Source organism: Zea mays, chromosome 4 (assembly GCF_902167145.1).
Source record: "Zea mays cultivar B73 chromosome 4, Zm-B73-REFERENCE-NAM-5.0, whole genome shotgun sequence".
NCBI lineage: Eukaryota > Viridiplantae > Streptophyta > Magnoliopsida > Poales > Poaceae > Zea > Zea mays.
The window spans coordinates 188,458,374-188,473,996 of NC_050099.1; the positions used below are offsets into that span (position 1 = coordinate 188,458,374).

The 15,623-nt window shown below is 50.6% G+C and overlaps 1 pseudogene; it reads left to right on the forward strand.

Annotated features, from left to right (window-relative positions):
- Nucleotides 1-15,623, forward strand: part of LOC103655761 (probable alpha,alpha-trehalose-phosphate synthase [UDP-forming] 7) — a 55,946-nt pseudogene extending 40,323 nt beyond the window's left edge.

Consider the following 15,623-nt stretch of genomic DNA (forward strand, 5'->3'; position numbering starts at 1 on the left):
CGCTCTGCGCTTCTCCTCGTCGAATCGGCGCAGAGGCTGTCTGACGGGTCGGGCTCCGGCCCGAATATCCAGCGAGTGCTCGGCGACATCCCTCGGTATGCCGGGCATGTCCGAGGGACTCCACGCAAAGACGTCGGCGTTTGCGCGGAGAAAGTCGACGAGCACTGCTTCCTATTTGGGGTCGAGCCCGGAGCCGATCCGGATCTGCTTGGTGGTGTCGCCACTGGGGTCGAGGGGGACGGCCTTGACCGTCTCCGCTGGCTCGAAGTTGCCGGCATGGCGCTTCACGTCTGGGACCTCCTTGGAGAGGTTCTCCAGGTCGGCGATGAGGGCCTCGGACTCAGCGAGGGCCTCGGCGTACTCCACGCACTCCACGTCGCATTCGAACGCGTGTTTGTACGTGGGGCCGACAGTGATGACCCCGTTGGGGCCTGGCATCTTGAGCTTCAGGTAGGTGTAGTTGGGGACGGCCATGAACTTCGCGTAGCATGGCCTCCCTAGCACGGCGTGGTAGGTTCCTCGGAACCCGACCACTTCGAACGTCAGGGTCTCCCTTCGGAAGTTGGAGGGTGTCCCGAAGCAGACTGGGAGGTCGAGTCGCCCGAGGGGCTGGACGCGCCTCCCAGGGATGATCCCGTGGAAGGGCGCAGCGCCTGCTCGGACGGAGGACGGATCGACGCGCAGGAGCTTGAGGGTCTCGGCGTAGATGATGTTGAGGCAGCTGCCCCCGTCCATCAGGACCTTGGTGAGCCTGACATCGCCGACAACGGGGTCGACGACGAGTGGGTATTTCCCCGGGCTTGGCACATGGTCGGGGTGGTCGGCCCGGTCGAAAGTGATGGGCTTGTCGGACCAGTCTAGGTAGACTGGCGCCGCCACCTTCACCGAGCAGACCTCCCGGCGCTCTTGCTTGCGGTGCCGAGCCGAGGTACTCGCCGCATGCCCTCCATAGATCATGTAGCAGTCGCGGACCTCGGGGAACCCCCCTGCTGGGTGATCTTCGTTCTTGTCGTCGTCGTGGGCCCTGCCACCCTCGGCGGGTGGCCCGGCCCTGTGGAAATGACGCCGAAGCATAACGCACTCCTCGAGGGTGTGCTTGACGGGCCCCTGATGGTAGGGGCACGGCTCCTTGAGCATCTTGTCGAAGAGGTTTGCACCTCCGGGGGGCTTCCGAGGGTTCTTATACTCGGCGGCAGCGACAAGGTCCGCGTCGGCGGCGTCGCGTTTCGATTGCGACTTCTTCTTGCCTTTCTTCTTGACGCCGCGTGGAGCAGACGCCTCGGGGGCTTCTTCCGATGGGCGGCCCTGGGGCTGCTTGTCCTTTCGGAAGATAGCCTCGACTGCCTCCTGGCCAGAGGCGAATTTGGTGGCGATGTCCATCAGCTCGCTCGCCCTGGTGGGGGTTTTGCGACCCAGCTTGCTCACCAGGTCGCGGCAAGTGGTGCCGGCGAGGAACGCGCCGATGACATCCGAGTCGGTGATGTTGGGCAGCTCGGTGCGCTGCTTCGAGAATCGCCGGATGTAGTCCCGGAGCGACTCCCCCGGCTGTTGCCGGCAGCTTCGAAGGTCCCAGGAATTCCCGGGGGCGCACGTATGTGCCCTGGAAATTGCCAGCGAAGGCTTGGACCAAGTCGTCCCAGTTGGAAATCTGCCCCGGAGGCAGGTGCTCCAACCAGGCACGAGCAGTGTCGGAGAGGAACAGGGGGAGGTTGCGGATGATGAGGTTGTCGTTGTCCGTTCCACCCAGTTGGCAGGCAAGGCGGTAGTCCGCGAGCCACAGCTCCGGTCTCGTTTCCCCCGAGTACTTTACGATAGTAGTCGGGGGCCGGAACCGGGTCGGGAATGGCGCCCGTCGGATGGCCCGACTGAAAGCCTGCGGACCGGGTGGTTCGGGCGAAGGACTCCGATCCTCCCCGCTGTCGTAACGTCCCCCACGCCTGGGGTGATAGCCTCGGCGCACCCTTTCGTCGAGGTGAGCCCGACGGTCGCGTCGATGGTGCTCGTTGCCGAGGTGGCCCGGGGCCGCAGGCGCGGTGTTGCGCGTGCGCCCGGTGTAGACCGAGGCTTCCCGCATGAATCGGGAAGTCGCGGCATGAGGTTCCGAGGGATATCCTTGCCTTCGGGATGCAGTGCTCTCGGCCCGCCGGGCCGCGGCGCCTTCCAGGAGATTCTTGAGTTCTCCCTGGATCCGCCGACCCTCGGTGGTTGACGGCTCCGGCATCGCGCGGATGAGCATTGCTGCGGTTGCCAGGTTCTGACCGACCCCGCTGGATGCGGGCGGCGGCCTGATCCTGACGTCGTTGGCGACGCGGTGCTGGAGACCTTGGGGCAGATGACGTATTTCTCCGGCCAGGGGTTGGCCCACCCATGCCTGTCCGACGTCCCGACGGATCGGCTCAAGCGCTCCCGTTCCCTCGTTGAGCCTGGCCTGCGCCTCGCGGACTTGCTCGAGTTGTGGGTCGTAACCCCCCGCCGGAGCGGGGACCACAGCTAGCTCCCGTGGGATGTTGGCGCGAGGCACCGGCCTAGGGAGATCACCATCCTCCGGCATGCCAAGATGGTTGCCTTCGGTGGGATTCCCTAGCTCAATGTGGAAACATTCGCGGCTCGGGCCGCAGCTCTCGTCGCCAAGGCTGCGGCTTCCATCGGAACAGTCGGACAGACAGTAGTCACATGCGGCCATGAAGTCCCGCACGGCACTGGGGTTGCCAAGTCCGGAGAAATCCCAACCGATGCTGGGGTCGTCATCTTCCTCGGACCCAGAGGGCCCGTAGGTCGAGACGTCCGTCAGTCGGTCCCAAGGCGACCGCATACAGAACCTCAGTGGGGTTGCACTCGCCTCAATGAGAGCGCCCGCCAAATCGAGGTCGTTTGGCGGGTGGAGGCCGAGTCGAAATGACGCAAGATGGGAGTTAGTCGTTACCTTTTGGTCGACGAGGAGCGACGTAGTCACATCGGGGACTGGTTGCGCCATCATCTCTGGTTCGAGGGCGACGTCCTGCAGGCTTTCCGCGAGCGCGCCGGCGTCGTCTTCTTGCTCAGGGTCGGCGTGCCGTGGGGGGACGGCGCTCGCCTCCGTCTCGAACACGAGGTCGACGTCCGGCGTGCCTTCCGTCGGGGCGTCGGGGGCGTCGATTCGCTCGACGGCTGACGAAGCGCGACCTCCCGTCTGGCCTTGACGGCTCCGCCTTCCCCTCCGTTGGCGGGGGAGAGAACGGAGCGAGCCCGAATATAGCTCTTCCACCACGCGGGGAAGACGTCGTCGATTCCGCCGCCGGCGGGCGGGTTGTCGGCCGCCAATGTCGTGGTCGCACGGCGGTGGAAGAAGTATCATGTCGTAGCTGTCATCGAAGGACATGAGCTCGAGAGCCCCGAAACGAAGCACCGTCCCGGGCCGAAGAGGTTGCTGGAGACTGCCCATCTGGAGCTTGACGGGGAGCTATTCGTCAGCACGCAGCAGGCCCCTACCTGGCGCGCCAACTATCGGCGTTTCGAGACAGGGGGTCCCTAAGCCGACGAGTGAGTGTGCTGCGTGCCCCAGCCCAGATGGGTCGAGCGCGTGGGCGAGCGCGGAGGGGGGAGAGGCGAGGCGGCCGGAGCCGAGCGTGAGAGAGGTGGAAGTCCCGCGGCCTTCGTGTTCGTCCCGCGCCCAGGTCGGGTGCGCTTGCAGTAGGGGGGTTACAAGCGTCCACGCGGGTGAGGGAAGCGAGCGGCCCCAAGAGAGCGCCTGTCCCGTCCTCGGTCCCGCGCGGCCAACCTCCTCTGAGAAGGCCCTGGTCCTTCCTTTTATAGTCGTAAGGAGAGGATCCAGGTGTACAATGGGGATGTAGCAGAGTGCTACGTGTCTAGCGGAGGGAGAGCTAGCGCCCTAGGTACATGCCGATGTGGCAGCCGGAGAGATCTGGGCATCCTGCTGGCGTGATGTCGTGGCTATCGGAGGTGCGGCGGAGCCTGATGGAGGGACAGCTGTTGGAGCGGTCGAGTCCCTGCTGACGTTATCCTGCTTCCGTAAGAGAGCTGGGGGCCGCCGTCGTCATAGAGCTTGTGGAGCGCCATCATTGCCCCTCTGGCGGAGCTGGCCGGACGAGACGCCGGTCTTGTTCTCCGTGACCCGAGTCGATTCGGGGTAGGATGATGATGACGTCTCCTGTTGACGTGGCGGTCTGTGCTCTAGGCAGGGCGACGTGGGGTTTCCTCCGAAGCCGAGGTTGAGTCTTGCTTTCAGTTGCCGTGGCCGAGCCCGAGCCAAGGGGTCGGGCGAGGCGGAGGTCGTTCGGCCGAGGCCAGGGCGGAGTCCGAGCCCTGGGGTCGGGCGGAGCGGGGTTCGTCGTCTTCCGGGTCTTAGCCCGAGTCCGAGCCCTGGGGTCGGGCGGAGCGGAGTTCGCCGTCTTCCGGGTCTTAGCCCGAGTCCGAGCCCTGGGGTCGGGCGGAGCGGAGTTCGTCGTCTTCCGGGTCTTAGCCCGAGTCCGAGCCCTAGGGTCGGGCGGAGCGGAGTTCGCCGTCTTCCGGGTCTTAGCCCGAGTCCGAGCCCTGGGGTCGGGCGGAGCGGAGTTCGCCGTCTTCTGGGTCTTAGCCCGAGTCCGAGCCCTGGGGTCGGGCGGAGCGGAGTTCGTCGTGGCGCCCTTGGCAAGGCCTGATTGCCTGTCAGACTCACTCTGTCGAGTGGCACTGCAGTCGGAGTGGCGCAGGTGGCGCTGTCCTTCTGTCAGACTGGCCAGTGGAGCGGTGGAGTGACGGCGGTCACCTCGGCTCTGCCGGGGGCGCGTGTCAGGATAGAGGTGTCAGGCCACCTTTGCGTTAAATGCCCCTGCAATTTGGTCAGTCGGTGTGGTGATTTAGTCAAGGTTGCTTCTGAGCGAAGCCAAGACCTTGGGCAAGCCGGTGATGTGTCCGCCATAAAAAGGGGGCCTCGGGCGAGACGGAAGTCTTCTCGAGGTCGGCTGCCTTCGGCCGAGGCTAGGCTCGGGTGAAGCGTGATCGAGTCACTCGTGTGGACTGATCCCTGACTTAATCGCGCCCATCAGGCCTTTGCAGCTTTATGCTGATGGGGGTTACCAGCTGAGAATTAGGCGTCTTGAGGGTACCCCTAATTATGGTCCCCGACACCAAGATATACACTAATGACCCCCGAGGAAGTAATCGGGAATTTTGTAAGTTTTGAGTGCATGATCGAAGGCTCGAGGAAGATCAACGAGCTTGATGATCCCTCCACATCCGAAGCTCAACCCGTCGCATTCAAGGCGACGGAGGAAAAGAAGGAGGAGTCTACACCAAGTAGACAACCAATCGACGCCTCCAAGCTCGACAATGAGGAAATGGCGCTCGTCATCAAGAGCTTCCGCCAAATCCTCAAACAAAGGAGGGGGAAAGACTACAAGCCCCGCTCCAAGAAGGTTTGCTACAAATGTGGTAAGCCCGGTCACTTTATAGCCAAATGTCCTATTTCTAGTGACAGTGACAGGGGCGATGACAAGAAGGGGAGAAGAAAGGAGAAGAAGAGGTACTACAAGAAGAAGGGCGGCGATGCCCATGTTTGTCGGGAATGGGACTCCGACGAAAGCTCTAGCGACTCCTCCGACGACGAGGACGCCGCCAACATCGTCGTCACCAAAGGACTTCTCTTCCCCAACGTCGGCCACAAGTGTCTCATGGCAAAGGACGGCAAAAAGAAGAAGGTTAAATCTAAATCCTCCACTAGATATGAATCCTCTAGTGATGAAAATGTTAGTGATGAGGAAGATAACTTGCGCTCTCTTTTTGCCAACCTCAACATGCAACAAAAAGAGAAACTTAATGAATTGATTAGTGCCATTCATGAAAAGGATGATCTCTTGGACACCCAAGAGGACTTCCTTATTAAAGAAAATAAGAAGCATGTTAAGGTTAAAAATGCTTATGCTCTAGAAGTAGAAAAATGTGAAAAATTGTCTAGTGAGCTAAGCACTTGCCATGAGACCATAGACAACCTTAGAAATGAGAATTCTAATTTATTAGCTAAGGTTGATTCTATTGCTTGTAATGTTTCAATTCCCAATCTTAGAAATAATAATGATGATTTGCTTGCTAAGATTGAAGAATTGAACTTATCTCTTGTTAGCCTTAAGAATGAAAATGAAAAATTAATTGCTAAGGCTAAAGATTTTGATGTTTGCAATGCTACTATTTCCGACCTTAGAACTAAGAATGATATATTGCATGCTAAGGTTGTAGAATTAAAATCTTCCAAACCCTCTACATCTACCGTTGAGCACACTTCTATTTGCACTAGATGTAGAGATATTGATGTTAATGCTATTCATGATCACATGACTTTAATTAAACAACAAAATGATCATATAGCAAAACTAGATGCTAAAATTGCCGAGCATAACTTAGAAAATGAAAAATTTAAATTTGCTAGAAGTATGCTCTATAATGGGAGACGCCCTGGCATCAAGGATGTCATTGGCTTCCAAAGGGGAGACAATGTTAAACTTAATGCCCCTCCTAAAAGATTGTCCAACTTTGTTAAGGGCAAGGCTCCCATGCCTCAGGATAACGAGGGTTACATTTTATACCCTGCTGGTTATCCTGAGGACAAAATTAGGAGAATTCATTCTAGGAAGTCTCACTCTGGCCCTAACCATGCTTTTATGTATAAGGTTGAGACATCTAGCTCTAGGCAACCAACCCGTGCTAAGTTGCCTAAGAAGAAAACTCCTAGTGCATCAAATGAACATAGTCTTTCATTTAAAACTTTTGATGCATCTTATGTGTTGACTAACAAATCCGGCAAAGTAGTTGCCAAATATGTTGGGGGCAAGCACAAGGGGTCAAAGACTTGTGTTTGGGTACCCAAAGTTCTTGTGTCTAATGCTAATGGACCCAAAACCATTTGGGTACCTAAAGTCAAGAACTAAATTTGTTTTGTAGGTTTATGCATCCGGGGGCTCAAGTTGGATACTCGACAGCGGGTGCACAAACCATATGACAGGGGAGAAAAGGATGTTCTCCTCCTACAAGAAAAACCAAGATCCCCAACGAGCTATCACATTCGGGGATGGAAACCAAGGTTTGGTCAAGGGTTTGGGTAAAATTGCTATATCTCCTGACCATTCTATTTCCAATGTTTTTCTTGTAGATTCATTAGATTACAATTTGCTTTCTGTATCTCAATTATGAAAAATGGGCTACAACTGTCTTTTCACTGATGTAGGTGTCACTGTCTTTAGAAGAAGTGATGATTCAATAGCATTTAAGGGAGTGTTATAGGGTCAGCTATACTTGGTAGATTTTGATAGAGCTGAACTCGACACTTGCTTAATTGCTAAGACTAACATGGGCTGGCTCTGGCATCGCCGACTAGCACATGTTGGGATGAAGAATCTTCATAAGCTTCTAAAGGGAGAACACATTGTAGGACTAACAAATGTCCATTTTGAGAAAGACATGATTTGTAGCGCATGCCAAGCAGGAAAGCAAGTTGGTGCCCATCATCCACACAAGAACATCATGATGACCGACAGGCCGCTTGAGCTACTCCACATGGATCTATTCGGCCCGATTGCTTACATAAGCATCGGCGGGAGTAAGTACTGTCTTGTAATAGTGGATGATTATTCTCGCTTCACTTGGGTATTCTTTTTGCAGGAAAAATCTCAAACCCAAGAGACCTTAAAGGGATTCTTGAGACGGGCTCAAAATGAGTTCGGCTTAAGGATCAAGAAAATTAGAAGCGACAACGGGACGGAGTTCAAGAACTCTCAAATCAAAGGTTTCCTTGAGGAGGAGGGCATCAAGCATGAGTTCTCTTCTCCCTACACGCCACAACAAAATGGTGTAGTGGAGAGGAAGAATCGAACTCTATTGGACATGGCAAGGACCATGCTTGATGAATACAAGACTTCGGATCGGTTTTGGGCCGAGGCCGTCAACACCGCTTGCTACGCCATCAACCGGTTGTATCTTCACCGAATCCTCAAGAAGACATCATATGAACTCCTAACCGGTAAAAAGCCCAACATTTCATATTTTAGAGTCTTTGGTAGCAAATGCTTTATTCTTGTTAAAAGAGGTAGAAAATCAAAATTTGCTCCTAAGACTGTAGAAGGCTTTTTACTAGGATATGGTTCAAACACAAGGGCATATAGAGTCTTTAACAAGTCCACTGGACAAGTTGAAGTTTCTTGTGACGTTGTGTTTGATGAGACTAACGGCTCTCAAGTAGAGCAAGTTGATCTTGATGAGATAGGTAATGAAGAGGCTCCGTGCATCGCGCTAAGGAACATGTCCATTGGGGATGTATGTCCTAAGGAATCCGAAGAGCCTCCAAATGCACAAGATCAACCGTCCTCCTCCACGCAAGCATCTCCACCAACTCAAAATGAGGATGAGGCTCAAGTTGATGAAGTAGAAGATCAAGCAAATGAGCCACCTCAAGATGACGGCAATGATCAAGGGGGAGATGCAAATGAGGAAGACAAGGAGGATGAGGAACAAAGGCCGCCACACCCAAGAGTCCACCAAGCAATCCAACGAGATCACCCCGTCGACACCATCCTCGGCGACATTCATAAGGGGGTAACCACTAGATCTTGTATTGCACATTTTTGTGAGCATTACTCTTTTGTTTCCTCTATTGAGCCACACAAGGTAGAGGAAGCACTCCAAGATTCGGATTGGGTGGTGGCGATGCAAGAGGAGCTCAACAACTTCACTAGGAATGAGGTATGGCATTTAGTTCCACGTCCTAATCAAAATGTTGTAGGAACCAAATGGGTCTTCCGCAACAAGCAAGATGAGCATGGTGTGGTGACAAGGAACAAAGCTCGACTTGTGGCCAAGGGATACTCCCAAGTCGAAGGTTTGGATTTCGGTGAAACCTATGCACCCATAGCTAGGCTTGAGACAATTCGTATATTATTGGCCTATGCTACTTACCATGGCTTTAAGCTTTATCAAATGGACGTGAAAAGTGCCTTCCTCAATGGACCAATCAAGGAAGAGGTCTATGTTGAGCAACCTCCCGGCTTTGAAGACAGTGAGTATCCTAACCATGTCTACAAGCTCTCTAAGGCGCTTTATGGGCTCAAGCAAGCCCCAAGAGCATGGTATGAATGCCTTAGAGATTTTCTTATTGCAAATGGATTCAAAGTTGGAAAGGCCGATCCTACTCTATTCACTAAAACTCTTAAAAATGACTTGTTTGTATGCCAAATTTATGTTGATGATATTATATTTGGGTCTACTAACGAGTCTACATGTGAAGAATTTAGTAGGATCATGACAAAGAAATTCGAGATGTCTATGATGGGGGAGTTGAAGTACTTCTTGGGATTTCAAGTGAAGCAACTCCAAGAGGGCACCTTCATTAGCCAAATGAAGTATACTCAAGACATTCTAAACAAGTTTGGGATGAAGGATGCCAAGCCCATCAAGACACCCATGGGAACTAATGGGCATCTCGACCTCGACACGGGAGGTAAGTCTGTGGATCAAAAGGTATACCGGTCGATGATAGGTTCTTTACTCTATTTATGTGCATCTCGACCGGATATTATGCTCTCCGTTTGCATGTGTGCAAGATTCCAATCCGACCCTAAGGAAGCTCACCTTACGGCCGTAAAACGAATCTTGAGATATTTGGCTTATACTCCTAAGTTTGGGCTTTGGTATCCTAGGGGATCCACATTTGATTTGTTTGGTTATTCGGATGCCGATTGGGCGGGGTGCAAAATCAATAGGAAGAGCACATCGGGGACTTGCCAGTTCTTGGGAAGATCCTTGGTATCTTGGGCTTCAAAGAAGCAAAATTCGGTCGCTCTTTCCACCGCCGAAGCCGAGTACATTGCCACAGGCCATTGTTGCGCGCAATTGCTTTGGATGAGGCAAACCCTGCGGGACTACGGTTACAAATTAACCAAAGTCCCTTTACTATGTGATAATGAGAGTGCAATCAAGATGGCGGATAATCCCGTCGAGCATAGCCGCACTAAACACATAGCCATTCGGTATCACTTTTTGAGGGATCACCAACAAAAGGGAGATATCGAGATTTCATATATTAACACTAAAGATCAATTAGCCGATATCTTTACCAAGCCTCTTGATGAACAAACTTTTAACAAACTTAGGCATGAGCTAAATATTCTTGATTCGCGCAACTTCTTTTGTTGATGTGCACACATAGCTCATTTATATACCTTTGATCTTATCTCTTTCATATGCTATGACTAATGTGTTTTCAAGTCCATTTCAAACCAAGTCATAGGTGTATTGAAAGGGAATTGAAGTCTTCGGCGAAGACAAAGGCTTCCACTCCGTAACTCATCCTTCGTCGTCGCTCCGAACCACTCCCCATCTTTGGGGGAAAGAGCAAAAGGACTCCATCTTTGGTATAATCCTCACTCATTTATTCTTGACCAAAGAAGGAGAAAGTATTTCAGAGGGCTCTAATGACTCCATTTTTGGCGATTCATGCCAAAGGGGGAGAGAGAGTATGAGCCCAAAGCAAAAGGACCGCACCACCACCAATTTCAAAAACTTAGTTTTTCAAAGAGTATTTTCAATTGGTATCCTATTGCGTTCAAAAGGGGGAGAAAGTAGTATTTCAAAAATGATATATCAAAACCCTCTTGAACACTAAGAGGAGGATCTCACTTAAGGGGAGTTTTGTTTAGTCAAAGGAAAAGCATTTGAAACAGGGGGAGAAAAGTTCAAATCTTGAAAATGCTTCATAAAATCGTATTCATTTACCTTTGACTATTTGCAAAAGAACTTTGAAAAGGATTTACAAAAGAATTTGCAAAAACAAAACATGTGGTGCAAGCGTGGTCCAAAATGTTAAAAACGAAGAAACGATCCATGCATATCTTGTAAGTATTTACATTGGCTCAATTCCAAGCAACCTTTGCACTTACATTATGCAAACTAGTTCAATTATGCACTTCTATATTTGCTTTGGTTTGTGTTGGCATCAATCACCAAAAAGGGGGAGATTGAAAGGGAATTAGGCCTACATCTAGTACCTAATTATTTTTGGTGGTTGATTTGCCCAACACAAATAATTAGACTAACTAGTTTGCTCTAGTGTATAAGTCAAGCCAATTAAAAAGACCAACGTTGGATTCAATATGGAGAGCTAAAAGCATACCGAAGTGTGCCCTGGTCTGGCGCACCGGACATGTCCGGTGCACCACCGGACATTCTACAGTACCTGTCCGGTGCACCAGGGGACTCCGCGCTGAACTCCTCAGCTTCAGGAATTTTCAGAGCCGGCGCACTATAATTCACCGGACTGTCCGGTGTACACCGGACAGTGTCCGGTGCTCCAAAGGGACGTGGCTCTGGAACTTGGCAGCCTCGGGAAAATCAGAACGGCTGCTCCGCTATAATTTACCGGACTGTCCGGTGTACACCGGACTGTCCGGTGAACCAGCAGAGCAACGACTACTTCGCGCCAACGGTCACCTGCAGGCGCATTTAATGCGCGCCAGAAGCGCGCATAAGTCAGGCACGCGCGCGCTGGCACACCGGACATTAAACAGTACCTGTCCGGTGTGCACCGGACATCCAGGCGGGCCTAGAAGTAAGAACTCCAACGGTCAAATTCCAACGGCTTTGGTGACGTGGCTGGCGCACCGGACATGTCCGGTGTGCACCGGACTGTCCGGTGCACCATACGACAGACAGCCTCCACCAACGGTCATGTTTGGTGGTTGGGGCTATAAATACCCCAACCACCCCACCATTCATAGTATCCAAGTTTTCCAGCTTCCAACCACTATACAAGAGCTAGCATTCATTGCAAAGCACACCAAAAGAGATCAAATCCTCTCCCAACTCCACACAAAGCCTTAGTGACTAAAGAGAGTGATTTGTAGTGTTCATTTGAGCTCTTGCGCTTGGATCGCTTCTTTTCTTTGGCATTCTTTCTTGTGATCAAACACTCACTTGTAATTGAGGCAAGAGACACCAATTGTGTGGTGGTCCTTGCGGGAAGTTTGGTTCCCAAGTGATTTGAGAAGAGAAGCTCACTCGGTCCGAGGGACCGTTTGAGAGAGGGAAGGGTTGAAAGAGACCCGGCCTTTGTGGCCTCCTCAACGGGGAGTAGGTTTGCAAGAACCGAACCTCGGTAAAACAAATCCGCGTGTCACACTCTTCATTTGCTTGCGATTTGTTTTTCACCCTCTCTCGCGGACTCGGTTTTATTTCTAACGCTAACCCGGTTTGTAGTTGTGTTTATATTTGAAAATTTCAGTTTCTATCAGCTGGCGCACCAGACTGTCCGGTGCGCCCTTCGACAGCAGCCTTCCCCAACGGCCACTTTGGTGGTTTGGGCTATAAATACCCCAACCACCAACACTTCAAGGCATCCAAGTTTTCAGCCAACACATTCAATACAAGAGCTAGTGCATTCAATACAAGACACAAATAGAGTGAATCAAAATCTCTCCAAGTCCCAATTCCACTCAAAGCAATTAGTGACTAGAAGAGAGAGTTTTGCCGTGTTATTTTGAGCTCTTGCGCTTGTATCGCTTTTCTTCTTCCTCTATTCTTGTTCCCAAGTTCTTTGTAATCAAAACAAGAGACACCAATTGTGTGGTGGTCCTTGTGGGGACTTAGTGTCCCATTTGATTGAGAAGAGAAGCTCACTCGGTCTAAGTGACCGTTTGAGATAGGGAAAGGGTTAAAAGAGACCCGGTCTTTGTGACCACCTCAACGGGGAGTAGGTTTGCAAGAACCGAACCTCGGTAAAACAAATCACCGTGTCATCCGCCTTGTTTGCTTGTGATTTGTTTTTCGCCCTCTCTTTCAGACTCGATTATATTTCTAACACTAGCCCCGGCTTGTAGTTGTGCTTAAACTTTATAAATTTCAGATTTTCCTATTCACCCCCCTCTAGGCGACTTTCAATTATGTTGATTTCTTAAATATTTAAAATTAAGTGGATGATGAAATGCTATGTTTCACTATGTAGGTGGACCGGAGATGAAAGGTGGCAAACAAGCTGAGAGCACCTAGAGGGGGGTGAATAGGTGCTCCTGAAAAATCAACTCTAAACAACACAAATTTAGTTTATAATTAGGGTTAGTGAAGGCTAAAACCAAGTTGGTATGAGTAGAGATGGAGGAGAGGAGAACTCTTCACTTGATTGCTCCGTTGAGATGTGTATTAAACTTAGGAGCAATAATACAAGTGAAATATAAGAACCCTTGGAAGACAATAATCACAATAAAGTAAATAGATAAAAGACACAACGATTTTATCTCGTGGTTCGGCCAATGCCTACTCCACGTTGTGGTGACGTCCTTCGGTCAAGGGTTGCACTCAACCCCTCTCAAGTGATCCAAAGATCAAATTTGAGTACCAAGATTTTCTTCCTTATCTCAAATATCATTTGTGAGGAATCTCCACAAGTTAGAGTCTCTCACACCTTACACAGATGATCTTAATCAAAGCACAAGAGTAAAGGGGGGAGTAGCAATACACACAAGAACTCACTTCGCAACAACAACACGCACACAAGTCAAAACGAGCACACGAAATAAAACAGCGGAGTCATAGCTTAAGAATGCGCTCAAATCTCTAACTAATGAAATAGCAACGTGGTCGCGGAGTCTCGGAGTTTGTAGGATGCTCAAGGAATGCTTGTGTAACATCTCCATGCGCCTAGCGGTCCTTTTATAGTCCCAAGGTCCAAAGGAGTTGTTTGATCTTTATTTGGAAGGCTGTAGTTGCCTTCTGTCCGCGGGTGCACCGGACTGTCCGGTGCACACCAAACAATGAACAATGCGTGATTCCCTTCCTTTCCTAGCGAAGCCGACCGTTGCCATCCTTTGGCCCCATGGCACATTGGACAGTCCGGTGGCACGCCGGACAGTCCGGTGCGACCTGGTGACCGTTGGCCCGGCACACGTGGCAGTCGTTGATGATTGCGCGCCAACTGTTGGCGCAGTCGAGAGCCGTTGGTTGCCTGGCTCACCGGACAGTCTAGTGCACACCGGACAGTGCGATGAATTATAGCCAGAATGCCCGACCAATTTCTCGAGAGTCAAGTTCGGCCACGGTGCAGTCTGGCACACCAGATACTGTCCGGTGCTGCCCATACAAGCCTAATTTTGACCAAACTTAGCCAAGCTTTTTCTCCAATTTTGCTCAACCCGAGGAGTTTCCTAGCACTTAGATGAACATAGTTAGCAACTAAAACAATTTACTAGGTGCTAGACTCATACCTTTGTTCCTTCATTTGAATATGATTTGCAATATACTCCTATATTTCTCAAATTGCCTTTATTTATACATGTCCTCATACTCATAGTAGGCATGTTAGTTCAAAGTGATGTGTTGGACACTTAATCACCAAAACACTTAGAAATGGACCAAGGACACATTTCCCTTTCACAAGCATCCATACCTCAGACTTTGGGTGGATGCAAATGGTGGAGCCATTCATGAATCTTTATACAGAAGCAACAGATGGATCCTATATTGAAACCAAAGAAACTGCTTTGGTATGGCATCATCAGGATGTTGACCTAGGCTTTGGGTCTTCACAGGCCAAGGAGATGCTGGATCACCTAGAAAGTGTACTAGCAAATGAACCGGTCGCAATTAAGAGTGGACAGTTCATTGTCAAAGTGAAACCTCAGGTTTAGTATTTACCACTTCCAGTTCTTCCAAGGGTCCTTGTTATTTTACTAATGATTTGTCAGATTTTTTTTGCCTTCAACAGAAAAACAAACATACATGTTTTTATATGATACTACCTTCTCCTGATTTTTCATTCTGACATGCATTTTTGCATAGCTATTAACTTCTTAAATTGTCTTCCTTGGCGGTAGGGTGTTAGCAAAGGTCTTGTAGCTGAGAAGATACTCACGTTGATGATGGAGAAATGGCGGCAAGCAGATTTTGTATTATGCATCGGTGATGACAGGTCAGATGAGGACATGTTTGAAAATATTGATGATATCATGAAAAGAAACATTGTTGTTCTGAAGACACCGCTATTTGCATGTACAGTGGGGCAAAAACCGAGCAAAGCTAGGTTCTACCTCGATGATGCATTTGGAGTAGTCAATATACTAAGCTTGCTAGCAGATGCTTCGGAACCTGCCCATGTAATAGAGTTGGAGGATGACTTGGCTACATCTGTCTCATCCATATATATTAGTGATGAACCGCCACAGCTTGGTAATAGAAGGGATGAAGGATCTTAGGCTTGAACTCCTATAAATTACATGCTATGAGGATTGAGTTGCAAAGTTTTCCCTGTTGATGGATCTCAAGTTGTGGGACATCCAATGAAAATTGACAGCAGGGCTAAAGATGCTTTGCACGACACATCAGCAAGCTAATTGATTCATTATAGATGATAGTCTGTTTCTCCAGGTGAGTTGGTGATCAAAACCTACTGACAACAATCCTAAATTCTGCAGTTCAGAGAGGAATATTACATAAGCAACTTCAATTGCCTCATTCTGCACTTGGTTCGGGAACCATGGTCAGTTGCTGCCAAGAAAATTCATCTATCTGTCATGTTCGGGCGCACGTACACCAGGCGACGCCGAGCCAGGGACGTGCGCCGTGTGCAGGAGCGCGCCAAACAGCTGGCCGACGTTGAGAAGGAAAGAGGACGCTGA